The following is a 27,642-nucleotide window of genomic DNA, read 5'->3' as shown; positions in this document are numbered from 1 at the left end:
TTATAACTCCAGTGCGCTTCTCCATGCCAGGAGTCCTCAGGGGCTGAAGGGGGGGTCCTTACCTTTTCTGTTTCTTCCCTTCCAGTTACTCTAGAGAGTTCTGGCTGGCAGTGAGGAGCTGTCCTGAGCAAGAGGACCAGGCTTTGTTAATGAAGGTAGGTTATCAGACAAAGTACTGATTTCCTTAAAGGCTCGCAGCACTTTTATTGCCCTGAGGAGAGTTTCATTTTTACAAGCAGGAGTAAATTTATCATCCCTGAATTCGGTGCTCCGCGGGGATAAACTTGTCATCGGCGGGTAGGAGGGTTGCTGGTTAATGAGCACAACCGCCGTCCGTGGAGTACAGCAAAGTGACAGGGAGTGGGTGTCAGCTACCAGCGGGGAATCTCTTTTAATTCTCCAGAGGGCTCAGTTGGTCCTATTTAAGCTTATCTGACAGAATCTTGATTCTCTGAGCAGATTTATGAGGCTTGGCCAAATTCCATGACTCTCACTGCACTTTTTAATTAAGACAAAGGACTCCATACGTTCTGTGTCTGCCACATCCTCCCTTTCGTCACCACAGGGAGCACCACACAAATGAGACTGTCCATATTAACCACTGGAGTGGGCATCTCATGTCACAGATGCCTTGCCCTTGAGTGGAAGACAAGCTTCGCCATTTCTTGGTAACCGTTGCGTTCTTTCCCTCTGAGCGACAAAGGAGCACGGGTGTGGTATAACCTACATGTAGGTCGTACATCCAGGTGAGCCAAAAGCGTGGAAAAACTTGGCCAGCAGCCTGCATGAATTTAATTAAAACTCTGTCTCCGAAGGCAGAGAGGAGTAGACACCAGCAAGTCACGGAGGCACGCCAACACCTTTCCACCAATGACTAAGACTCATGTTTTCACCCAGAAACTATACTTAGAGTCACCTTGAAACATATGCATTTCCGTGACGTCATTTCAATCCCGTACCATCAGGAAACCACATGGCCCAGGAATTGCGTCTCTCACCTGAACACCATACCAGGTGTCCTCCGACTTTAGAGATGGGCGGAAAAATAGAGGGCGTCACTCTAAGGGATTTCCAGCTCATTTGCCTGAGATGTGATATTTTTGGTCTGCCTTTTTTTTTTTTTTTCCCTAAGCTTTCAGTGTGGTTCATTTTATAATAAAGAGGTGCCGGGGCACCTGGGTGGCTTGGTCGGTTAAGCGTCCGACTTCGGCTCAGGTCATGATCTCACGGTCTGTGGGTTCGAGCCCCGTGTCGGGCTCTGTGCTGACAGCTCAGAGTCTGGAGCCTGTTTCAGATTCTGTGTCTCCCTCTCTCTCTGCCCCGCCCCTGTTCATGCTCTGGCTCTCTCTGTCTCAAAAATAAATAAACGTTAAAAATTTTTTTTTTAATAAAAAATAAATAAAAAATTAAAAAAAAAGAGGTGCCGATACTAAATAACAGATCCGTCTGGGAGACCTGCTCCCCCAGAGTCCTGGGTACAACGTACCAACTTTGGCATACAGGCAGGCATATAAGCTTTTCTCGGTGTTTTGAGGTTATCCAGGGTCAGCCCTCAGTCTTCTGTCCTGACATCTATTCCCCCAAGGACCTTTCCTCCCAGATACACACTGTGTTTCTGTGGCCTTGACGCAGCCCTTGGGCCCCAGACACTCACCTCTTTACCCCCAGTCACTATTCAAGGTACATGGGCACGGAGCCTCGTGGCCCTTCCTTCCTGCTCTGTCCAGTGTTTTCTCCAGCCATCTGCTCCTTCCTGCTTCCCTCTTGTTGTTCTCCTATCCATCTATCCCCCTTTTTCCCTTCCCTGCTGTGCTTCGGTGTGCTGAATGCACTGCTGTGTGCTGCTTGGTACCGCCAGGGACCTGCGATGCCCCAGTGACCCTGAACTTCTTCAAGTCAATAGCGTAAGGGTGGAAAGCGATACCACCAAAATCCTGCTTCTCCTTTCGGTTTCTCGCCTTCCTTCTGACTCTCCTATTGCCCCCGGCCGGCTTCTCTGGAACATTCGCTCAGATACTAACAGTTGCAGGTGGTAGAGGAGGGTTCAGAGAGCCTGAGGTGTCCTGGAAGGTGCACGATCTCCAGTGACCTTCGGTATTTCATGCCTTCCCTGTTGGTTTCTGCAAACCGTACGGTGGCAGCCGAGGACAACGTCTGTGGGTGTTTTCTCAATATTTGCAGGTATTTGAACAGGCAACATCAAAGAAGTTTCACTGAACAAAATGCGTGCTCGGTTCATATATACTGAAACTACTGTACGATTTTTTTTCAGGAGATTGAGGTTTCTAATGTCACATATCAGAGAGCACCATGTGGGTGTGACAGTGGCGTGCAGGATTTTTGTAGATGTTATGTGGGAGAACTGGCTCAGGGTGACAGTAGATCGTTCCAACTACAACCAGCCTGCAGTCCAGGATATGTTTACGGGGGTGAGTCATTCACTTTGAAGATGGTCGGCCATAAACTTCGACAGTTCATTCGGCGTCATTGGGTGAAAGGTTGCTGGAGGCAAAAACCGTAACTCTGAACCAAATATGCTGGTTTTTTTTTTTTTTTTTAAACGATACTTTGCACGCAGTGCCGTTGTTATCCCTACATTGTCAACATTGGATACTTTGTATCCCTACGTTGTCAGAGATCATTAAGATCTAAGGCCAACGATCTCATTCAGAGCTGTGAGGGTGCCCAGCCAAGGTCAGATACCGCTTGAGCCAAGGTCGGATATCCCTGGAAAAACAGAGCCAGGGGATGAGACTTGGGAGGTGGCCGAGACCAGAGGCTTCATCTGACAACCAGGAAGAGTCGGCGAGGGAGGAGAAGTGACGCTCCATCTCCGTACCGCTAGTTAGCAGGCAGCAGAACGGGGACCGAAAGCCACGTCTCTGGAGCCTCGAGCCGGGCCTCTTGCCGGGACTTCCATCCAGATGAGCAGATTCACAGAAAAGTCTACCACCTCACCCCCTCCACCACACCCGAGCCGCATGGGAGGTCAGACTGCAATGAAACCACAGAATGTACTGTTGTGGCTGGCTGGTGGAACCGCTCTTGTGGCTTGTTGTTAATCACACCCCATCTGCAGAGAGCACCATAAGACGGAAGGGAGCTGGCTTCTCCATGATTCAGTTTCCCCATCTACCAAGCAGAGGTCAGGGCTCTTACTGACTTGCGATTTTCCCACCACTGCAGCCCTGTTAAGGGGGTAGGAAGGAGATGTCAAGAGATAAGACAACTGTTATCAGGGTTTGCCTCTCTGTTCAGTTTCACTACAATCTGAACCAAAGAAAAGATGTCAGTTCTATAAATTACTTATCTGACCCCATTCATGTCCATACCAACCTGTTTCTTCACTGGTTCTTCGTTCTACGGACCAGTTCATCTCTTCGGCCCCTTGCAGGCACTGCCCTGGAGATCTGGGTTACCCCTCGACTCCACCCACCACTCTGTTGTGGCTCCAGACCTGCCCTCCAGTCCCACACCCACTCGTGCCCAGCAGATGTGGCCCTCACCTGTCTCTGTCCTTCCTCCTCAGCCCCGGAACCACAGCGAGGCCTGTGACTCCCCCTGCTCAGGAGCTGCCACGTCACCTGCCATATAGCTATTAATCCCCGGCAGCAGCCCTCAGAGACATCCCGTTCCCTCTCACCCAGAACACAGCTCCTGGGCTTGACCCTCCAGGGACAAGTCTGGTTCCCACTTTGCTGGGAACCCGGTGGGATCACAGACAGGTCACCTCTCTCTTTTAGCCCAGCGTCCCCTTGTGGTGAAAGCGGAAGTGAATTAGATTGCCCGGGAGACCCTTCCAGCATCCACCCTCTCAATCTATGCCCCCCGACATTGCCCGCCAGCCCGTGACTCTAAACATGCTTGAGAATGAGCCAACCTCTACTGCCTGCCCTTCCTTCAGGCTCAGCAGAACGAACTTTCTCAGAATCCCACGTCCTACTTGTCGCTCTTCTGGATCCATGTCCAGCCATAACTCACTCTCTCTTTCTCTCTCTCTTTTCCTCTCCTTTGGCCTAGGGTGAGCATAGAACCTATCAGCCATGCCTGGACTTTTCTGACAGTGAAAGGAGGCACCACTGAAAATTAAACTTGGGTGGCTGGCATAAAATGGGACGGCCCCAGGCACATCAGGGCATTTGATTAGCCTATTTCTGCATCAAGTCCGAAGTCCCTTCTTTAAATCAAATGGATCAAGCTTGCCTAAGAGGCATCCCTCTCAGAGTGGGTCCAGATGCTCCTTGTCCCCACTCCCTCCCCCCCACAATTGTCACTTCTTAAAGATTGCGCCCTCCTTTCAGTGATGGAAGTTGGCAGGAAGACAGACCTCTCGCTGCCAATCTGCATTTGGACCTTCATTTTCTAAATCACACATAAACGATCACACTTCCTCATTCCGTCCTCCAGGGAGTTTCTTACACACCTGGCAGCAGTCATTTCCAATTTGGGTAGGAGACAGCAGCCCCAGCAAGGATCCTCACTGGGACGGAAACTTCCTGAGGCAATCACCTGCCATGCCTCCCCGCTTCCCTTGGAAAAGCAGGAAGGATGTGCAGCGGAAGGTGGCCCTTCCTGGTAAATGCTGCTTTCCCGGATCAGGAGAGAAGAGCTAGTTGAAGAAGCTTTGCCTGGACTGTTACAACTGGAGCAAGACAGTAGAACAAGGCTTCCTCACTCCAGTGATGCTGAGTGGGTACCTGGCACATTCCTCCCACCGCAGCCCCCGGCAGAGGCCTGGGTGGACCTCTCTGACGAAGGGCTCTAGCTAGAGGTACCACGTGAAGTTCAAGGTAGCCCTTTCTGTGGGGGAGATCCGATATCATACCACGTGTACTGCAGAAAACAGTAACAAGAACCGAGCTGCCTGCATGAAGATAAATAGCACATCTTGAATCTCATCTCCCCAAATTGCAGACCTTTTGCAGGACTGTGGTGCCAGCAGCAACGATGCCCCAGCTCATCCTCCGTGGAGTGCTGGCAGGAGGGGCTGACTGTCTGTGGCAAGGCGGGTGACGCCTCGGTCTGAGGACACAAGCAGAGCAGTTTTAATAGCTGCTGGCCGTCCGGCTGGCACGTGCAGGGGCCCACCAGAGTCGGTGGACACGGTTGCCAGGTGCCGAGGCCGAAGTCGAGAAAACCCACAGAGCCGATTCCCCGGGAAGTCGCCCCTGCCCACAGGTGTGCTGGCTGGAGTGCTGCCGGAAGCCTCCTTAGCATTGCTTACCAGCTGCCGAGTATTTTCTTTTTTTAATTTTTTTTTTAACATTTATTTATTTTTGAGACAGAGAGAGACAGAGCATGAACGGGGGAGGGGCAGAGAGAGAGGGAGACACAGAATCGGAAGCAGGCTCCAGGCTCCGAGCCGTCAGCGCAGAGCCCGACGCGGGGCTCGAACCCACGGAATGCAAGATCCTGACCTGAGCTGAAGTCGGACGCTCAACCGACTGAGCCACCCACGCACCCCCCCCCCAGCCGCCAAGTATTAATATTGCCCCCCAAATGCACAGGGGCAACCGGACAGCTGTGGAAAGAGGGGGGTGCCCAGGCTCCCTGCCACGTGCCACCCCCCCCCCCCACTGTGATCTGGCCCGATCGAGCCCTTTCTCTGTCTAATGATGTGCTAGCAACTTGGACACCCTTGAGTCCTCCTTGAAACCAAAAGCTGTCAAGTGAGTGGCGTGACCCAACCTGTCAGTCCTCCCAGGGTACTCAAATCCAGCTGCTTCCCAGAAACAGGCGTTTTCTCCTAGCCTGGTGGGGTCCTGGCCTGGCCCGAACGAGTGTTTAGCTTAGCCTGGGAATGGGGATGCGTTGAGGAGAAAGGGGATTTTCCACATGACAGCTCCACTGACTCACCTCCCCGCAGAAGGTTTAGAAACACCCAGCAGGCCGGTTGTCTAGCGTTCCTTAAATTGTCATTGTCACAAAGAGTCTTTCTGCTTCACTTCTCTCACAGTCCCCTCCTTACTCTGCTCACTCCCCTCCACGTTGCTGGGCTCAAGGGGCAGACACGGAGCCATTCGGCTTCTGGAATGGCCGAGGCGTCCTTGCAGGGTCTCTCTGTCAGCTCTTGCCCTGTAGGCAAGGCCGCAGCCGCTTCAGCTCCGACGGGGTGCTCGCCACGGCAACCCCAGTATCTAAGCAGAGCGTTCACAGGGGACTGTCCCTGCCTCGCAGGCGGCTGGCAGCAGCAGTTTGAGCCTGTCAAGTGGGCGAGGTGGGGTTTTTCCCTTTTTCCTGCATTCTAACTGCTCTTTCTTGCTTTTCTCAACACGTGTAGGTGGTAGCTAGTTTAAGCACCCGACCTAGCAGCCAAGTACCTCCCACCAAGCGCGGGGAGGACAGTGATGCCCTCCTTTCTGCGGGAGGGCTTTTTAATGCCTATGGACCCACCCTGTCATAGCCCCTTGCCTTTGAGAGCGCCCTGTGCCCCTGTGCAACCAGCAGAGCAAACATCCTGTGTGTGTGCTACGCGTGCCCACGGCCACCGCTCCGTCATCTGGGGCTGGTCCTGGGAGCAGGCCTCCCACACAGAAGGAACAGCATTCTCACTTGGGGCCTGACTGCGTCTCCAAACCCCATCCGGGGTGAACAGCGTCAATCCCTGTTGGAAATCCTTTGGCACAGATTGTTGAAGGGTGGCGGGGGTCTGCAGTGCTGAACTTCAGTCCGTATAGCCCCTGTTGCTTTCCTGCCGCCTTCTCCGCTGCTCACAAGCCGGGGCCTCGTGGAGAGAAGTAAGCATGTGGCTGACAGTGTTTCTAAGAGAAACAGGTAGTGTTTTTCTAGTACCTGGCTCACTTGAAGAATAGGTTTCTGGTTTGTTTGTTTGTTTTTATGTTTAATAAAGGACCAGAACTACTAGGGACGTAGCAATCAAGTTTCAGACCTAGTGTTCCAGCAATCGGTGGTTTTCTCTCGTGCCTGTACCCGTGTGGGCCGTCGATGCCCCGGCATGCCTTCCCGCTCTTCAATCCCGGTACCCTCGTCACAAGCTCCAAGTCAGTGCCAAGGTTCTGAGGGGGCTCATCTCAAACCTGCCCCCCACAATCTCAGTGATGATTATCCCACCCAATGAAACACTAATTGTGGGAAGGGATCTTTGGTGCATAGGACTAACTTTCTAACCCAAAGGAACACATACCTAATGGTAGGATTTCAGGCTTCGCCGTAAGTCAACAGAAGGGTTATTTTGGTGACTGTCTGCGGATACCTATCACAGTCCCTCTTCGTAAACGTTTGTGAATGCCTATTTTGTGCCAGGCACCGTGCTAGGCTCTGGGGGTGCTAATACCAATAAGACCTGGCCCTCATCCTTAGGTAGCTCCCTGACTACTAAGGTGTGGAAGGTACTTCAGAACATGCAAGCGTGTTGGGGTGGGCTAAGCGCTGAGAGGGAAGAAACTCAGGGTGCTGATGGAACACTCAGCTGGGGTGCCCAGCTCAACATGGGTTTCAAGAGGACTCCGGAGGAGGTGGCATTTGAGCTAAGTCTCTATGTCTCTGTAAGAGATTAAATTTAGCCAACTGTGTGGGTTCTGCTGTGCTTACTGGTGGGGTCAGTGTGAGTTGTGCTCTGAGCTTTCCATTTATAGAGTGTTTCAGGTGCACTGATGCATGCCTTGAGAGCTGGCTGCCAGAGTAGGGGGACCAGACAGCTGTCTCTCAAGGGGAGGGGTATCCAGAAGCTTCCATTCTCGTTGCACTGTGCGTGTTTCCTCATTGTGCCATTCAACATTCTTTCCTTCGGCGTGGAAGACTTCCCTGACTTCCAAAGGTTAATGTCAAAGTGAGGCGTCTCTCAGAGGGAATGCAGCAGAAGCCATGCTCAGCCGACAGTTGCTCTAGAATAGTTCTGAGAGCACGGTCTCCAAGACCAAGGGCCAAGCACAGAGCAGGAGATGAGCGTTGGGAAATTAAGAGGAAAAAGGCAGAGGGATTTCCCTAACCTACAATAGGAGAACGTGCTCTGTGCTCTAAGGGTCTGACAAAGTTGAGAGAGCTCAGCACTCACACTCATACAAAGCTCTCCTGTTGGGGGAAATGGACCGGTGTCTTTCCAGGCTCATGCTATCAAGTGCAAGCGTTACATGGGCCTGATCACCTAAGAGGATCATCCGATCACACGGTGGGCGGCAGCCCTTTGTGAGGACATCACCCCTGCTCCGCCCCTTGATACTTGTTTGTCGAGCATCTAAATACACATCCAAGTGGAGAACCAGCTGGAAAGCAGACATCCCAGTGTTCAGAAAAGCAGTGACTTTCCCCGAATGGAGGACACAATCTGCTGGGAATTTCTGGCCCTGCGAGTCTGGCAGAGGACGCGTGCAGGAGTGTCCCTCCCTGAATGCTCTGCCCTCCATTTCTCCGGTGCGCAGCTCTGGGGCACAGATTTCATTTCAGGCTGTTCTAGACGACAGGGCGGAGAGCAGAAGAGGAAATCACTTGAGACAAATAAGAAAAATGGAAGGATTTGGTAAAAGCCATCTGTGGGAAAATGAGAGCAAAATTTGGCCCTAGGGGACGAAAGTGAGAGGAGCGAACGGGGCCCAGCCCAAACTTGTTATTTTATCGTTTAAATAAAAAGGTCAAGATGCTAATGCGCCCAGGAGACTTTTCTTGAGTGACATACCCAGACTATGAAGAAACTCTGTCAGGGGGTTCCGGTGAAATGAATGTAGGCTACCATACGTTAACAGAATTACCAAGAGGCTGGGGGGATGACAGATTTCCCAGCACACAATGAAGGGGACATTAGCACTAAGGTTATGTGGGTGTCACGCTGGCCCAGGCTGATGAAGGTAACAGAGTTCAGCACTCCCGCTTAGGCAGCCACCGTGCCTGCAGCCAGTCACGTTTGCTGACTGAAAACTGGACGTGTTATGAGGCTTGAAGTTTTCTGTTCCCCACACCTTCTCAACTCTCCCTCTTGCCCTTTCTAATTTTAGCCACTCTGTTTCTGGTTAATTTTACAGTGTTCTCAAGTCTACTCAAACACACTCACACACACCATGGATATCAACTTTGAGATGGGGAAGAAAGAAAGAGATTGGTTAGATCTATTCCCAAAGGAGAAAGGGAAGAAGGAGAAGGGAAATCCGTTTGGGAATAAATGGCAGGACTAAATGGCCAGCATGAAGGCAGCAGTCAAGCAGTCGCTGCTGCTTCTCAAGTTCTTCTGACGGAATGTGCTCACCTTTAAGAGGATCTTTCCACCTTCGTCTCTTCCAGGACTATTAAAAGGACAGGATGGGATGAAGCAACTTGCTGCGTTCTTTTTTTTTTTTTTAATATAATTTATTGTCGAATTGGCTTAAATACAACACCCAGTGTTCATCCCAACAAGTGCCTTCGTCAATGCCCGTCATCCATTTCCCTCTCTCCCCCACCCGCCCCCATTCACCCTCAGTTTGTTCTCTGTATTTAAGAGTCTCTTGTGCCTCCCTCCCTCTCTGTAACTTTTTTTTCCCCTTCGCTTCCCCCATGGTCTTCTGTTAAGTGTCTCAAGATCCACATTTAAGTGAAAACGTACGATATCTGTCTTTCTCTGACTGATTTCATTTAGCATAATACCCTTCAGTTCCATCCACGTTGCTGCAAATGGCATGATTTTATTCTTTCTCATTGCCAAGTAGTATTCCGCTGTGTATATAAACCACATCTTCTTTATCCATTCCTCAGTTGATGGACACTTAGGCTCTTTCCATGATTTGGCTATTGTTGAAATCACTGCTATAAACATAGGGGTACAAGCGCCCCTATGCATCAGACTCCTGTATCCCTTGGGTAAATTCCTAGCAGTGCTATTGCTGGGTCATAGGGTAGTTCTATTTTTAATTTTTTGAGGAACCTCCACACTGTTTTCCAGAGTGGCTGCACCAGTTTGCATTCCCACCAACAGTGCAAGAGGGTTCCCGTTTCTCCACATCCTCGCCAGCATCTGTAGTTTCCTGATTTGTTCATTTTAGCCACTCTGACCGGTGTGAGGTGGTATCTCAGTGTGGCTTTGATTTGTATTTCCCTGATGATGAGTGACGTTGAGCATCGTTTCATGTGTCTGTTAGCCATATGGATGTCTTCTTTGGAAAAGTGTCTATTCATGTCTTCTGCCCATTTCTTTAGTGGATTATTTGTTTCTCGACTGTGGAGTTTGGTGAATTCTCTACAGGTTTTGGATACTAGCCCTTTATCTGATATATCATTTGCAAATATCTTTTCCCATTCTGTCGGTTGCCTTTTAGTTTTGTTGATGGTTTCCTTTGCAGTGCAGAAGTTTTTTATCTTGATGAGGTCCCAATAGTTCGTTTTTGCTTTTAATTCCCTTGCCTTTGGAGATGTGTCGAATAAAAAATTGCTGCGGCTGAGGTCAAAGAGGTTGTTGTCTGCTTTCTCCTCTAGAGTTTTGGTGGTTTCCTGTCTCACATTTAGGTCTTTCATCCATTATGAATTTATTTTTGTGTATGGTGTAAGAAAGTGGTCTAGTTTCATTCTTCTACATGTTGCTGTCCAGTTCTCTCAGCACCATTTGCTAAAGAGACTGTTTTCCATTGGATACTCTTTCCTGCTTTGTCAAATATTGGTTGGCCATACATTTGTGGGTCCAATTCTGGATTCTCTATTCTATTCCATTGGTCTGTGTGTCTGTTTTTATACCAATACCATACTGTCTTGATGATTACAGCTTTGTAGTAGAGGCTAAAGCCTGGGATTGTGATGCCTCCCGCTTTAGTTTTCTTCTTCGGTATTATTTTGAGAAATAACTTCAGTATTACTTCAGTATTACTTTGGCTATTCGTGGTGTTTTGTGGTTCCATACAAATTTTAGGATTGTTTGTTCTAGCTTTGAGAAGAATGCTGGTGCAATTTTGATTGGGATTGTATTGAATGTATAGATTGCTTTGGGTAGTATTGACGTTTTAACAATATTTATTCTTCCAGTCCGTGAGCATGGAATGTTTTTCCATTTCTGGAATTCTATCAGACATTTTTTTTTAACGTTTATTTATTTTTGAGACAGAGACAGAGCATGAACAGGGGAGGTCACAGAGAGACAGAGACACAGAATCTGAAACAGGCTCCAGGCTCTGAGCTGTCAGCACAGAGCCCGATGCGGGGCTCGAACCCACGGACCGTGAGATCATGACCTGAGCCGAAGTCGGACGCTTAACCGACCAAGCCACCCAGGCGCCCCATCTATCAGACATTTAAATCAGAGATAATATCTATCCTTCTCAAGCTGCTACAAAAAGTAGAAATGGAAGAAAAACTTCCAGACCCATTCTATGAAGCCAGCATTACTTTGATTCTCAAACCAGACAGAGACCCCACAAAAAAAAACAAAGAACTTCAGGCCAATATCCCTGATGAACATGGATGCAACAATTCTCAACCAGATGCTAGCAACTTGCTGTGTTCTTAAAACGCTTGCCTGATAGGAAGGGTAACTAGGAACAGCCTGTCGACAATAGCTTGATGAATATGTTATTTGTGAAAGTGGCTTCGCAGGACACATAACACTGAATGTCAGCATTAGGACCAATTATACAAATGAGGCGAACCTATCATTAAAAGTGAAAGACTCTCAGATCGGGTGAAACACAAAGTCCAGCTGTGTGACATGTGCAGACATGCAGACTCCTGCTTCCAGGAAGGCAAAGCAGACATACTCATCCCTATTCTTTCTGATAAGCTCAACTAAAAAAACACTGGACATTAGATATAAAACAAGCGTAAGAAAACTAAAAGCAGACCAGCTAAGGACCTCAGGAATGGTATGGTGGGATTCCCCTGGATTTTCTCTATGCCTTATATATATTATATTTGGAGCTGAAGAAGCTGGAAATCCAGAAAAGGCTAACAAGAACAGACCCCACCTCCAAAAAAAAAGCTTACTCTAGCCAAAAGCTAAAGGACCAGAAAAGGGCCAGCCTGGCAAAACAAAAGACTTGTAGACAATATGGCTTTAATCCAGTCAAACACTACATAAAAATCAATGGCACCACCTTCATCCATGCTGGGAAAGGCCTTATGGGAAGCATAGATTTAGATTTAGATGCTCACTAGGCCATAAAGAGGAAATGCAACCTCGCTACTGGGATTATGTCAGAGGAAGCCTAGTAGGGAACTAGCGTTTATATCTCCACTTGCCAGTAAGGAGCGCCCCCTCCCCGCCCCACCACCCTGCAATATCTTTGGGGAATACCTAGGGAGCCTGAACTTCCTCATTCAGCAGTAACAACTCACCCCTCCCCGCTCCTGCTATGGTGGTGTTTAAGAGAAGGCCAAATGGAAATTTAGGACTTTCACCACCACCCAGTGGCAATGAAGCTACCACCTGTCCCTGCCTCCCCACCAGTAGCATCAGTGGAGTTCATGTGGAGAGTAGAAATGAGAGACTCCTATCCTCCCAGCCAAGGTGATTTTCAATGGAGGCCTAGTGGGGAGCCAGCACTCCTACCTCTGCCTCCTACCTCCTACCCAGCAGTAACGAGGAGCACTTCCCTCACTTGGCTATTAACAGTGGCTACAGTGCACGCTGCCCCCCCCCCACCACACACACACACACACACACACTCGCTTCCTCTGAGGAGACAGTATCACAGATACTAAGTTAGCTAAGATAAGGTTTAAATAAGATCCAGAGTCTCATAATATAATACCCCAAATGGTCAAGTTTCCATTAAAAAAAATCACTCATGATACCAAGAACCAGGAGAATCTCAAACTTAACGAAAAAAAAAAAAAAAAGCCCATCACTAGACTCTTCACTGATACGATAGTGATGTTTAAATGATCTGAAAAAGATTTTAAAACAGACATCATAAAAGTATCTCAGTGAGTAATTATAAATGTACTTGAAACAAATAAAGCAATAGAAAGCCTCATCAGATAGTCGCAGCAAAGAAATAGAACATATCAACAACCAAATGGAAATATTAGAACTGGGAAATATAATTACTGAAATAAAAATCTCAAGAGATGGTCTCAACAGTAGAATGGAGGGGACAGAGGAAAGATTAGGTGACCTGGAAGATAGAACAATAGAAATTAACTGAATCTAGGGGTGCCTGGCTGGCTCAGTCAGTGGAGCATGTGACTTGTTTTCGGAGTTGTGGGTTTGAGTCCCACACTGGGTGTAGTGATTACTTGAAAATAAATCTTGAGAAAAAAAGAGAAATTAACTGAATCTAAACAACAGAGCAAAAATAGACAGAAGGGGAAGGAGGAGGAGGAGGCGGGGAGGAGGAAGTGGAGGAGGAGGAAGAGAGCATCAGGGACCTTTGGGACTATAACAAAAGATTGAACGTTTGTGCCACTGAAGTCCCGGAAGGAAAGGAGAAAGAGGGAAGGGCTGGAAAAGCACTCAAAGGAATAATAGCTGAAGATTTCCTAAATTTGGCAAGAGACATAGACCTACACATTCAAGAAGCTGAATGACAAACAGCATAACCTGAAGAAATCCAAACCAAGACACATCATAATTAAAATTCTGAAAATTAAAGGCAAAATTCTGAACATTAAAATACAAAAAGAATGTGAAAGCCATGAGAAGGAAATAATACCTTTTCTATATGGGAGAATTAATTCAAATTACAGCAGATTTCTCATCAGAAACCATGGTGCCAGAAGGAAGGAACATATTTTCAAGTGTTTTGGAAGGAAAAAGCCCCCATCGCCCAAATTCCGATATCCAGTGAAAACATTCTTCAGAAATTAAGGGGAAATTAAGATATTCTTAGATGAAGAAAAACCAACAGGATTTACCACCAGAAGACCTACACTAAAGGAATGGCTAGGGGCACCTGGATGGCTCAGTTGGTTAAGCGACTGCCTTGGTTCAGGTCATGATCTCACAGTTGGAGGGTTCGAGCCCCACATCAGGCTTTCTGCTGTCCAAGCAGAGAGCCCACTTCGATCCACTCTCCCCTTCTCTCTCTACCCCTCCCCCGCTTGTGCTCTGTCTCGCTCTCGCTCAAAATAAATAAAAACTTAAAAAAAAAAAAAAAAAGGAATGGCTAAAAGAAGTTCTATAGGGGACACCTGGATGGTTCAGTTGGAAGAGCATGTGACTTTTTTTAAAAAGATTATTTGCTTATTTTGAGAGAGAGAGAGAGAGAGAGAGAGAGAGAGAGAGAGAGAAGGAGTGGGGGAGGGGCAGAGAGAGAAAGGTGGAGAGAGAGAGAATCCCAAGCAGGTTCCACATTGTGAGCATGGAGCCCGACATGGGGCTTGAACCCTGAACTGAGAGCTGAAATCAGGAGACTCTTAACTGCCTGAGCCACCCAGGTGCCCCGAGCATGTGACTCTTGATCTCAGGGGTCATAAGTTCAAGCCCCTGTTGGGTGTAGAGATTACTTAAATAAATAAAACTTATAAAAAATAAGAGGTTCTGTAAACAGAAAAGAAGCAATGAAAGAAAGAATCATCAGGAAGTAAGAAACAATACAATAAGCAAAAATAGTAAATTGAAACTATTTTCCTCCTTTTAATTTTCTAAATTATGTTTAACAATTGAGGCAAAAATAATACTGTCTCATGTGATTTTAAATACATACAGAAAAAAATCTAAAATAATTATATTGTAAACAGAGAAGGGTAAAAAGAAATAAACACTAACTCAAACTGTCATGCCAGTAGACTGTGAGACTGTGATAAGCTCTCTCTGCCTCTCTCTCTGTCTCATATATATATTTTCCATCCATTTAATTTCTGTCTATCTGTATGATTCCATGGACAGCACAGAGTTGGTTCATGTTTTTAATCCACTCTGATGATCTCTGTCTTTTATTGATATGATAGGGCTTAAGACTCTATCTTTTTTTTGGTTTCTGTTTGTTTTCTCCATTTTTCACTTCTGTTTTCTCTTCCTTGACTTACTATATGTTACTTGAGCATTTTTTTAGAATATCATTTTGATTTATCTATGCCATTTTGGGGTGTGTCTCTAGCCTTTTTTAGTTGTTTTAGTAACACCTAGAAAAAAAATATATTGTGCTAACACTAATCAAAGAAAGCAAAAGTGGCTATATTAATATCAGATAAATAGACATCATAGCACAGAGAGTTACCAGAGACAGAGAGGGACGCTATATAATAATAAAAGAGCCAGTCCACCAAGAAGATATAATAATGTCAGATGTTTATGCAGCAAACATCACAGTTGCAAAATATGTAAGGCAAAAACTGATAGAACTGAAAGTAAAAACAAGTACACAGTTATAGTTGGATATTTCAAACCTTCTCACAACAGTTGATAGACCAGTTACACAGAAAATCAGAACATGGAGAAAAACGCAACACCATTGACAAACAGGATCTAACAGACATTTATAGGACACTCCACCCAACAACACAGGTTACCTTATTTTCAAGTGCCCATGGAAAATGTCCCAGGATGAACCATAACTTAGAACAAAAGCAAACTTCAAAAATGTCTAAAGTTTCGAAGGAAACTAAAAGAATACATTGATCTGGGTGACGATGAAAATACAATATATCGAATTTGTGGAACACAGATAAAACATTGCTGAGAGAATTTATAGCTTACATTAAATGGAGGGGAAATCTCAAATCAGTAACCTAAGCTAACCTAAGCTATCACCTCAAGGGCGTAAAAAATGAAGAGCAAGATAAAACCAAAGAAAGCAGACAGAATGAAATAATAAAGACAGGAGCATGAATCAATTAAATTGAAAACAAAAAAAAAAAAAATAAAGGAAAACAGTGAAGCAACGTTTCATTGCTTTTTTGCTTTAAAAAGAGCAATAAAATTATGAGCCCCTAACACAACTAACAAAGAGAAGACAGAAATTGCTAGTATCAGGAATAAAACAGATGATATGAGTAGATACCCTGCATACATCAAAATGATAAGGGGATGCTAAGAAAACTCGATGCATATAATTTTAAAACTTCGATGAAATGAGGCAATTCTTCAAAAACACAAATTACCATACTCAATATGAAGTAGATAATTTGAATAATGTGATAACTATTAAGGAAATTGAATTTGTAATTTTAAACTTAAAAGATTTGAATGTAGAATTCAAATTTTATAATTTAAATTTTAAATTTTCACTTAGAAAAAGAAAACTCCAGTCTCCAGAATTCACTGAAGAATTTTATTTAACACTCAAAGAAGAATTAACAACAATTCTGCACAATTACTTCCAGAAAGTGCAACAGGAGTAAAAACTATTCATTTTATGGAGCTAGTATTTCCCTAATACCATACCAAACGTAGACAAACAAAAATTGAAAAATACCAATATTCCTTATAAATAAATATAAACATAAAAGTCCCAAACAAAATATTAAGAAAAAGAATGATACATTGTGACAAGTGTGGTTTACTCCAAGGATGCAAGACTGGTTCAATTTTTACAAATCAACCAATTTAGTTATCAGTATTATAGGCTCAGTGAAAAAAAATTACAGGATCATATAAATTGATACAGAAAAAGCATTTGACAAAATTCAATACCCATTCACAAAAACAACTGTCAGACAAATAGGAAGAGAGTTGAACTTCCTCAACTTGGTGAAGTTCTTCTGTAGAAATTCAATAGCTAACATCATACCTAGTGGTGAAATAATGAATGCTTTCTCCCTCATATCAGGAATAAGGCAAGGATGTTTGGTTTCACCATTTTTATTTAATATAATACTGGAAATTCTAGCCAGTTCAAGAAGTCAAGAAATGGAAATTAAAGGCATATGCTTTCAGATCAGAAAGGAAGAAATAAAATAGTCCATATTTATAAATGATAGCATTGTCTATTTTTCCTTTTTTATTTTTTGAGAGAGAAAGAGAGAGAGATACTAGTGGGGAGGGACAGAGGCGGGGGGGGGGGGGGGGAGGGAATCTTAAGGAGTTTCCATATCCAGCATGGAGCCCGATGCAGGGCTCTAATGACCTGAGCCTAAATCAAGAGTTGGACACTGAACCGACTGAGCCACCCAGGTGCCCTGATATCATTGTCTATTTAAAAAATTCCAAGAAATATGTGAAAACAAGCAAACAAAAAAAAGCCCTAGAACTAAATGAGTTCAACAAGGTCATAGAATATAAGACCACCATACAAAAATTAATTGAACTTCTATATGCTAGCAATGAGCACATTAACAGAAAAATTTTTTAAATCAATACCATGTATGGTTTATGCAACTGATACAATTAGGTATACATCTAACAAAACTTGTATAGTACTTATATTATTAAAACTACAAAATGCTAATCCTTAACAAAATACTAGCAAGCCAAGTTCAACAGCCTATTAAAAGAAGTGTACACCATGACCTAATGGGACTTATTCTTGGAATGCAAGGATGGTTCAATAATGAAAAATTAATCGCTGTAATTTCCGTATTAACAGAATGCTCATTAACACATGGTCATCTTAATTGATGCAGAAATAGCATTGAAAAAATTCACCACCCGTTCATGATAAAAACACTCAGCAAATTAGGAATAGAAGGAAACTACATCAATATAATAAAGTCAATATATGAAAAACCCACAATCATCATCTTTCACTCAGTGTTGAAAGACTGAAGTCTTTTTCTTCATCCCAGGAATAAAACAAGGATGTCCACTTTCACCTCCTCTATTCAACATAGTATTGGAAGTTCTAGCCATAGTAGTCAGACTAGAAAAAGAAATAAAAAGCATCCAAATTTGAAAAGAGGAAGTAAAATTATCTCTATTCACATATGATATAATATTATTTATAGGAAACCCTAAGATTACAGACACACACACACACACACACACACACACACACACACTCACAGAACTAATAAACTAACTTAGCCAAGTTGCAAGACATAAAAATCAACGCACAGAAATCAGTTGCATTTCTGTACACTAACAATGAACAAATCCAAAAAAAGAAAAAAAGAAAAAAATTCCATTTACAATAGTATAAAAAAAAAACACCTTAGGAATAAACTCAACCAAGAAGATAAAAGACTTGTACACTGAAAACCATCAAATGGTGCTGAAATAAATCAAAGAAGATATAAATTAATGGAAAGAAATAAAGTGTTGATGGATTGAAAGACTTAATATTTTTAAGATGACAATATTACCTGAGGATATTTATAGATTTAATGTAATTTCTACCAAAATCCCAATGATTTTTTTCATAAATAGAAAATTCATCCTAAAATTCATATGGGATCTCTAAGGGGCCCCAAATAGACAAAATAATCTTGAAAAAGAAGAAAAGATTTGGATATCTCACACCTCCTGATTTGAAAGCTCTAGTAATCAAAACAATGTGGTACTGGCATAAAGACAGACATACAGATCAATGAAATAGAGTAGAAAATGCAGAAATAAACCTTCACATATTTAGTCAAATGATTTTTGACAAGGGTGCCAAGATCATTCAATGGGGAAAGCATAGTCTTTTCAACAAATGGTGCTGGGAAAATTGGATATCCGCATGCAAAAGAATGAGGTTGGACCTCTACCTAAGTTGACATATAAAAATTACCTCAAAATAGACCAAAGACATAACTGTAAGAGCTAAAACTATAAAACTTCTAGAAAAAAACTTAGGGGAAAAGCGATGAGATTCTACTTGTAGTGGTTTCTTGATATGACTTCAAAGGCACGGGTGACAACAAAATAATAGACACATTGTAATTTATCAAAATTTAAAGCTTTTGTGCATCAACTGACACTATCAACAGAATTAAAAAGGCACCCCACAGGTTGAGATAAAAATATTTACGAATTATGTATCCGGTAGGAAATTAACATCCAGAATATAGAAAGAACTCTTAAAACTAAACAAGAAAAATAACCTTTTTCAAAAACGTTCAAATGGCTTAAACAAACATTTCTCCAAAGATCTACAAATGGCCAATAAGTACATGAAAAGATGCTCAACATCACTAATGATTAAAGAAATACAAATCAAAGTCACAATGAGATACCATTTCACGTTCATTAAGATGGCAGCTGTAAAAAAACAATGAAATAACACATGTTAGCAAGGATGTGGAGAAACAAGAACACTGGTACAATGTTGGTGGGAACGTAAAATGGTCCAACCACTATCATAAACAGTGTGGCAATTACTCAAAAAAGTAACAAACAGAATTACTGTGTGGTCCAGCAATTTCACTTCTGGGCATACACCCAAAAGGACTGAAAGCGGTAATTCAATGAACTTGAACAGTTACTTGTACATGCATGTTCATGGGAGCACTATTTGCAATAGCCAAAAGGTTGTAGCAACCCAAATGTCCATCGATGTATGAATGTATAAACAATATATGGTATACACATACAGTGGAATATTATTCGGCTTTAAAAAGAGAAGGAAATTCTGGCGTATGCTACAACGTGGATGAACCTTGAAGACATTAGGCTAAATGAAATAAGCCAGTCACAAAAGGGCATGTACCGCATGAGGCCACTTCTATAAGGTACTAGAGTAGTTCATATTCATAGAGACAGTAGAGAAGGTAGGGACCGTGGGGAAGCAAGAGTGAGGAATTATTTACTGGGTACAGAGTTCCAGTTCTGCAAGATGAAAAACGTTCTGAAGATGGATGGTGATGATGGTTGCAAAGCCAAGGACAGATAGGGAATTGGGAGTGGCGGGATGTTGGGATTAATTATGGGTTAAAACAAGTCAGAAAGAAGACCTGGCTGAATGCTTTTCTACAAGTTGCTTAACCTGTCTGCATAAAGTAGGAGTATAGTATCATTCTGAGCCAGTCTAAACAGTGGATTGTGGAAAGAGCCCCAAGGGAATGGCCTCATCTCTGCCTGCAAAGCTTTGCTTTCTGAATTTTCCCACTCCCACTGAACATGGTAAGACCAGTGCGCTGCGACACCACAAGGCAGAGAGTGAGTTTGGCAGAGTATGGCAATCACAGGATAGCTTGAATTCTGCAGCTGGCTATAAGACCCCCAAATAGAAGAAAAAGCACTTACCTCCCTCTCAGTCTATCCTCAGGGTTCAGAACCAGAGCTCTGGTTTTCCCCGTGTCCAAGCACCGGTATTCAGCATACTGGTGAAAAGATGTCTCAAGTTTACCTTCTCCAGGGCTTTCCCTCTGTCTCCTTCTTGGCTTGTTGAGTTTTATTTCCTACAGATGAATTTCCTGTGCTTCTTCATTTCCTAGTGCTGAGGAGGCCAGGATATAGCTACGTCTACAGTTTTCTAAAGAGGCATAAAGTAGGAGGTGCCTTGGGTCTGGCTGTCTGTGGCTCATCTCTCCCTTCTATCACACCTGCTGTATTTGATCTGCCATGACACCAGCCCATGTCCCACCATCACTTTGCTGTGAGACTCATCCCCCATGAAGAGAAACATGTTCCCCCGCCACAGAACGTGGTGGTGAAGAGCAGGCCATTCTGGGCTCCTCTGTGTCCAAAGACTCAGAAAGAAAAGATCACCTTCGTCCTCAATGATCTTTTCCCAGAGAGCTCTGAGCTACCAGAATGATCCATGTGCCACGGTGCCTGCCACCTTTCTTGAGAAGCATTTAAGACACAAGGAATGATTGAGCAGATTGGATTTAAGAAGAAAAAAATTTTTAATTAACATCTCCAGGCAGTTTGGAAGGAAAAGATAATCTGATCTTGAACAACTTCCTTGAGTGATCAAAGAAAAAGACACTAAAGTTGCCTCTCCCTGCTTTTCCAGTTAAATATAAATAAAACTTCCTCTCTTGTAGAAGCTGATAGCTTACACCTGGAACTGATGGCTTGGAGGAGACTGGGCAGGTACATTATAAGGACTAAAGATGAGCATCGTTCCAGACTGGTCCAATTTTTAATCACTTTCCTATTGCAGGGAATGCCCTTAGAAATTGCAAAGCCAATGCTTTTTTGCTAATGCGGCAGAAATTCCTTAAACTAAGAGATGGTGCCACCGCCCATCAATTTTACAAGGCAATAATGCAGATCCCAAGTGGCTAAAGTCTGAGGCAGAAGGCAGAGCACTTCATCACAGTGAGAGAACTGGGTTGTTGCTGGGGAAAACTGTTCTGATGCCATGCTGGTATTACCATGAATTAATAAGCTTTGTTTATCTTCTCTGACACTAGAGGTCCAACTTAGTCCTTTTGCTTCATCGTCTTGCTTATTATGCAGCTCAGGCCATGGATATAGGCTGCCTACTTGTCATAAATTGCAGGCAACCTCCCTTCTTTCTGCTCTTGGTCCCAGTGGGTTTACGCTCCTGGGAACCAAGGCTCTCTTAACTTTTCAGTTAAGAAATGCATTTCAGTTCACAAATGCATACTGAGCCCTGATGCTACGCTAGGTGCTGTGGAAGTTCCAAGATGCATGAACCACAGCTCCTGCCTTCCTGATCACCTTGTGGTTAGGGAGAAGTCACATGGGCAAATAATCACACCAGCAGGATGTGTAACAGAGGGGAAAACACACCTCTCCTGGAACCCAAGAAGGGAAGAGGTGACTTTCGAAGGAGGAAATCAAGGCCGGGTCCTTGGACAAGGTCTCAGTACAGGGAACCCTTATAAAATATAGCCATTTCAGCTTGGAGTTTGCCATAGTGAACAAAAAAGAGCCTGGGTATAGGAAGGTGGTATATTTCAGTACAGCAAAATGAACTTGTTTAAAGATGTATATAGTTCTATGAATTTTAACACATGTATAGAATTTAACACACGCATCCTGCCACAATCAGGATACAGAACAATTTAACCATCCTAACATCCCTTACAGAATGGCTTTATAATCATTCTTTCTTTCTTCTGATAATCCTTAGCAACCAGTGAGCTGTTGTCCATCACTGTACTTTTGTCTTTTGAGAATGTTATATAAATGGAATCATACAATATGTAATCTTTTGATATTGACTTCCTTCACTCAGCATGTCTTCTTTGAGATTCAGCCAAGTTGTTGCAGACATCAACAGTTATTTTTCATTGTGAATAGTTTTCTTTTTTTTTTTAATTTTTTTAACGTTTATTTTTGAGACAGAGAGAGAGCATGAACGGGGTAGGGTCAGAGAGAGAGGGAGACACAGAATCTGAAACAGGCTCCAGGCTCAGAGCTCAACGCAGGGCTCAAACTCACGGACCACGAGATCATGACCTGAGCTGAAGTTGGACACTTAACCGACTGAGCCACCCAGGCGCCCCTCATTGTGAATAGTTTTCAATCGTAAGGATGTACCATAGCCTATCCCTATACCCAGTGAAGGACATTTGGGATGTTTCCAGTTTTGATGATTGAGTAGGGATGCTATAAATGCTCATGTACAAGTTACTATATTATGTAAACATAAGTTTCTTTTCTCTGGGGCAGTTTCTCAGTTTGGGCACTATTGACATTTTGGGCCAGATATTTCTTTGTTGGAGGGGACTGCCCTGTGCATTGTAGGATGTTTAGCAATATCTCTGGCCTCTACTTACTATATGCCAGTAGAAATCCCCAAGTTATGCCAACCAGAATATCTGCACACATTGCCAAATGTCTTTTGGGGGACAAAACTCATCCACAGTTGAGAACCACGGCTCTGGGGTAAATACCTAGAAGTCAATTTATTGGGTCATGTGGTAACTAACTGTCTGTTTAACCTTATAAGAAACTTTGCATCCCTAACGTATGAGAGAGTTGGTTGCTCAGTATCTTCAACATGTGATATTGTCAGTATTTTTTATTTTTGCCATTCAATAGGGACATAGGAGTAACTCATGATGGCTTTAATTTCCATCTCTCTAATAGCTAATGATATTGAAATTTTTTTCACGTGCTTTTTTTGCCATCTGTATATCCTCTTTAGTAACGTCTGTTCAAATCCTTTGCCCATTTTTAAAGTGGATAATTTGTTTTCCTACTGCTGAGTTTTGAGAGTTTTTTATAAATTATGGATACAAATTCTTTCTTGGATGTGTGATTTGCAAATATTGTCTCCCAGCCTGTAGCATGCATTTTCATTGTCTTAACAGTGCCCTTTGTAAAGGGAAAGTTTTTGGGTTTGGTGAAGTCCAATTTGTCAAATACTCTTTTATGGATTGTGCTGTTGTTGTCATATCTAAGAACTAAAAATGTTTAATCCCAGGCCATGAAGGTTTCCCCTGTATTTTTTTTCTAGAAGTTTGAGATTTTTATATTTTACATTTAGACCTATGATTCACTTTAAACTAATTTGTGAATACGTGTGAGGCTTAGGCCAGGTTTATTTATCTTTCGACCATTGATATCCAATTGTTTCAGCACTATGTGTTGAAAGACTATTTTTCTTCCATTAAATTCCTTCTGCATCTTTGTCAAAAATCACTGAGGCACATTTGCATGGGTCTGTTTCTGAGTTCTCTGTTTTGTTCCATTGATCTATGTGTCTGTCCCTTGATGATACCGTGCCACCTTGAATACTGTGACTTCAGAATAAATCTTAAAGTCGAATAGGGTGATTCCTCCAACTTTATTCTTCTTTTTCAAATTGCTTTAGTCATTCTAGTTTCTTTGCCCTTTCATGTAAATTTTAGAATTAGTTTGTCTATATCTACAGAAAAACCTGTGATTTTATTAGAGTTACATTAAACCTAGGGATTAATTTGGGGAGTTTTGACAAATGTACTATTTGACTCTTCTTTTTCTATAACATATTTTTTTAAGTTTTTCATTTATTTTTTTTGAGAGAGAGAGAGAAAGAGCATGAGCAGGGAGGGGCAGAGAGAGAGAGGGAGAGAAAGAATCCCAAGCAGGTTCCTCACTGTCAATGCCAAGCCTGTTATGGCACTTGAACTCAGGAACCATGAGTTCATGACCTGAGCTGAAACCAAGAATTAGGCTTAACCTACTGAACCACCCACACGTCCCCTATTTGACTTCTCTAATCTATTTTATTAGTTCTTCCTTGGTTTCTTCCATCAGCATTTTTAGTTTTCAACATAAAGATAATGTACATGTTTTTGTAGATTTATGCCTGAATATTTCATTTTAGGGAGAGCTATTGTAAAGTGTATATTGTTTTAAATTTCAGTTTCCAGTTCATGTACATGATCATTTACATTAATCCCTAGATTTAATATAACTCTAATATGTAGAAGTACAATTGGTATTTTTTGTATTAACCTTGTATCCTGTGATCTTGTAAGTTCTCTATTAATTTTAGAGATTTTGGATTTTGTTTTTTTGTAGAATTTCTTATAGGTTTTCTATGTTTGCAAGTGAACAGGGACAGTTTTATTTTTTCCTTTCCAAATTGTATTTTTTCTTTTCTGATTTGTATGCCTTTTTGTTTGCTTGTTTTTTTGTTTTTGTTTTGCCTTATTGCATGGACTAGAACTTCTAGTGTGTCAGTGAATAAGAGTGATGAAAACAGATATCTGTGCCTTGTTATGGATATTAGGCAAAAAGAGTTTAGTTTTCTGCCATTAAGTAGGATATTAGCTATAAGGGTTTTTTTGTTGTTGTTGTTGTTGTTGTTATTTTGTTTTTTGGTGTGTGTGTGTGTGTGTGTGTGTGTGTGTGTGTGTGTGTGGTGTAGCTGTCCCTAATCAAATTAAGAGGGTTCACTTCTATTCTACTTTCCTAAAAGAATTACAGAGATTCATTTTTTCTTCTATGTCTTCATTTATTTCTTCTATGTCTTCATTTATTATATGAAAGAGAGTATACTATAGTTTCTTTTGTAAATTTGCTTTTTTCATGTGTCCTGCAAATCACTCCATATTGGTTCATACAGATCTTCTTTATTCTTTGTTTTCCAGTTGTGTGGTACTCCATTGTTAGGATGTGCCATGTTTTATATCCAATCGTGTATGTATATATATATATATATATATATATATTAATTGTTTCCAATATTTTGCAATTAGAAATAATGCTACAATTACAAGTAACCTTATACATATACATATTCTTTTTATTGAAGGTATACCTTTAGTGTATATTTCTAGGAATTTCTGGGTTTAATGGTGAGTTTCATATGTAGTTTTGTTATGTTTTACCAAATATTCCTACAAATGAGTTCTACCAGTTTGCATTTGCATTAGCAATATATGAGAGCTTGTGTTTTCCCATTTCATCACTGAGAGAACTTAATATTTATATATCTATATATATAATTTTTGCAAATCAGATAAGTGATAGTATCTCAGCATTGTTTTGTTATTTTTCTAATTATGAGTTACTTGAATACTTTTTATATATTTAAGGACAGCATTTTATTTTTTGTGAATTTTCCATTCATGTCTTTTTCTCATTTTTCTATCATATATTTAGTCACTTGTCCCTTTACTTTTTTAAAAAAATATTTTTAAGTTTATTATTTTGAGGAAGAGAGAGAGAGAGAGAGCATGTGCACAAGCAGTGGAGGGTAGAGAAAGAGGGAGAAAGAGAATCCCAAGCAGGCTCCTCACTGTCAGTGTGGATGGAGCCTGACTCAAGGCTTGATCCTATGAACCATGAGATCAAGACCTGAATCAAATCAACAGTCAGACGCTTAACCGACTGAGCCACCCAGGTGCCCCTGTCCCTTTACTTTTAATTTAATTCTTTATTGAGGTATAATAGACATACAACACTACGTTAGTTTCAGGTGTACAACATAATGATTCAATATCTGTATAAATTGCAAAATGATCACATTAAGTGATCAAATACATTGTGATAGAATTTTTTTCCTTTGATGAGAAATTTTAAGATCTATTCCCTTAACATCTTTCAAATATACTCTACAGTATTATTAACTGTCATTGTTGACCTATACATTATATCCCCATGACTTATTTCTTTTATACCTGGAAGTTTGTACCTTTTGACCGTGTTCCATTTTGCCCACTCCCTATCCCCCACCTCTAGCAACCACCAATCTGTTCTCTGTGTCTATGAGCTTGGTTTGTTTTTTGTTTTTGTTTTTGTTTTTTTAGATTCCATATATATATATATTATATATATATATATAATATATATATATCATATATGATATCATATATATATCATATACTATATAATCTCATATATATAATATATATGAGATTATATAGTATTTGCCTCATATATATCATATATGATATCATATATATATCATATACTATATAATCTCATATATATATGATATATATATATGAGATTATATAGTATTTGCCTTTATCTGTATGACTTACTACATTTAGCATAATGCCCTCAAGGTCTATCCATTTGCTGTTGCATATGACAAGATTTCCTTCTTTTTTATAAGGCTGAATAATATTGCATTGTTTATCTAGTTGACCCTTGAACAACACGGGTTTGAACTCTGTGGATCCACGTATACCCAGATTTTTGTTTTACAGTACAGTACCAATATGTTTTCTCTTGCTTGTGATTTTCTTAATAGCATTTTCTTTTCTCTAGCTTATTTTATTGTAATACAGTGTATAATACATATAACATACAAAATATGTGTTAATTGACTGTTGATGTTATTAGTAAGACTCTCATTAACAGTAGACTATTAGTAGTTAAGTTTTGGGGGAGTCAACAGTTATCTGTGAATTTTTGACTCCACAGGAAGTCCACCCCCACCTCCCTGCATTGTCAACTGTCAACAAAGTGTCAACTATATATACCACATTTTCTTTATGCATTCATCAGTTGGTGAACATTTAGGTAGTTTTCATTTCTTAGCTGTTGTGAATAACACTGCAGTTAACATGGGGGTGCACCTATCTTTTCCAGTTAGTGTTTTCAGGTTTTTAAATAAATACCCAGAATTGATGAATCATATGGTAATTCTATTTTTAATTTTTTGAGGAATATCCATACCGTTTTCCACAGTAGATGCACCAACTTACCTTCCCAACAACAGCAATGCACAAAGGTTTTCTTTTCTCCATGTTCTCACCAGAATTTGTTATCTCTTGTCTCTTTGATAATAGCCATTAGGTATAAGGTAAAAATCTCATTCTAGTTTTGATTTGTATTTCCCTAATGATTAGTGATGTTGAACATCTTTTCATGTGCCTGTTGGCCATTTGTACATCTTCTTTGGAGAAATGTCTGTTCATGTCTTCTGCCCATTTTTTAATTTTTTTTTTAACATTTATTTATTTTTGAGACAGAGAGAGACAGAGCATGAACGGGGGAGGGTCAGAAAGAGGGAGACACAGAATCCGAAACAGGCTCCAGGCTCTGAGCCGTCAGCACAGAGCCCGACGCGGGGCTTGAACTCATGGACCGCGAGATCATGACCTGAGCTGAAGTCAGCCGCTTAACCGACTGAGCCACCCAGGCGCCCACGCCCATTTTTTAATAGATTGTTTGGTTTGGGGTTTTTTGGTTTGTTTTTGTTTGTTCCTGTTGCTACTGAACTGTACGAGCTCTTTATAATTCTGGATCTAAACCCCTTACCAGATATATGATTTACAAATGTTTTCTCCCATTGATAGGTAGCCTTTTAATTTTGTCGATGGTTTCCTTTGCTGTGCAGAAGCTCTTTAGTTTGATGTAGTCCCATTTGTTTATTTTTGCTTTTGTTTCCTCCACTTTTGGTGTCAAATTCAAAAAAATCATTGACATAACAATTCATTTTTGAATATTGAACCAGCCTTGCATTCCCAGGATAAAGCCCACTTGGTCATGGTACATTATTCTTTTTATGTATTGCTGGGTTCAATTTATTAATATTCCATAGGGGATTTTTAGATCTATGTTCATGA

Source organism: Lynx canadensis, chromosome A3 (assembly GCF_007474595.2).
Source record: "Lynx canadensis isolate LIC74 chromosome A3, mLynCan4.pri.v2, whole genome shotgun sequence".
Classification (NCBI taxonomy): domain Eukaryota; kingdom Metazoa; phylum Chordata; class Mammalia; order Carnivora; family Felidae; genus Lynx; species Lynx canadensis.
Note: the sequence above shows the minus strand (reverse complement) of the source record.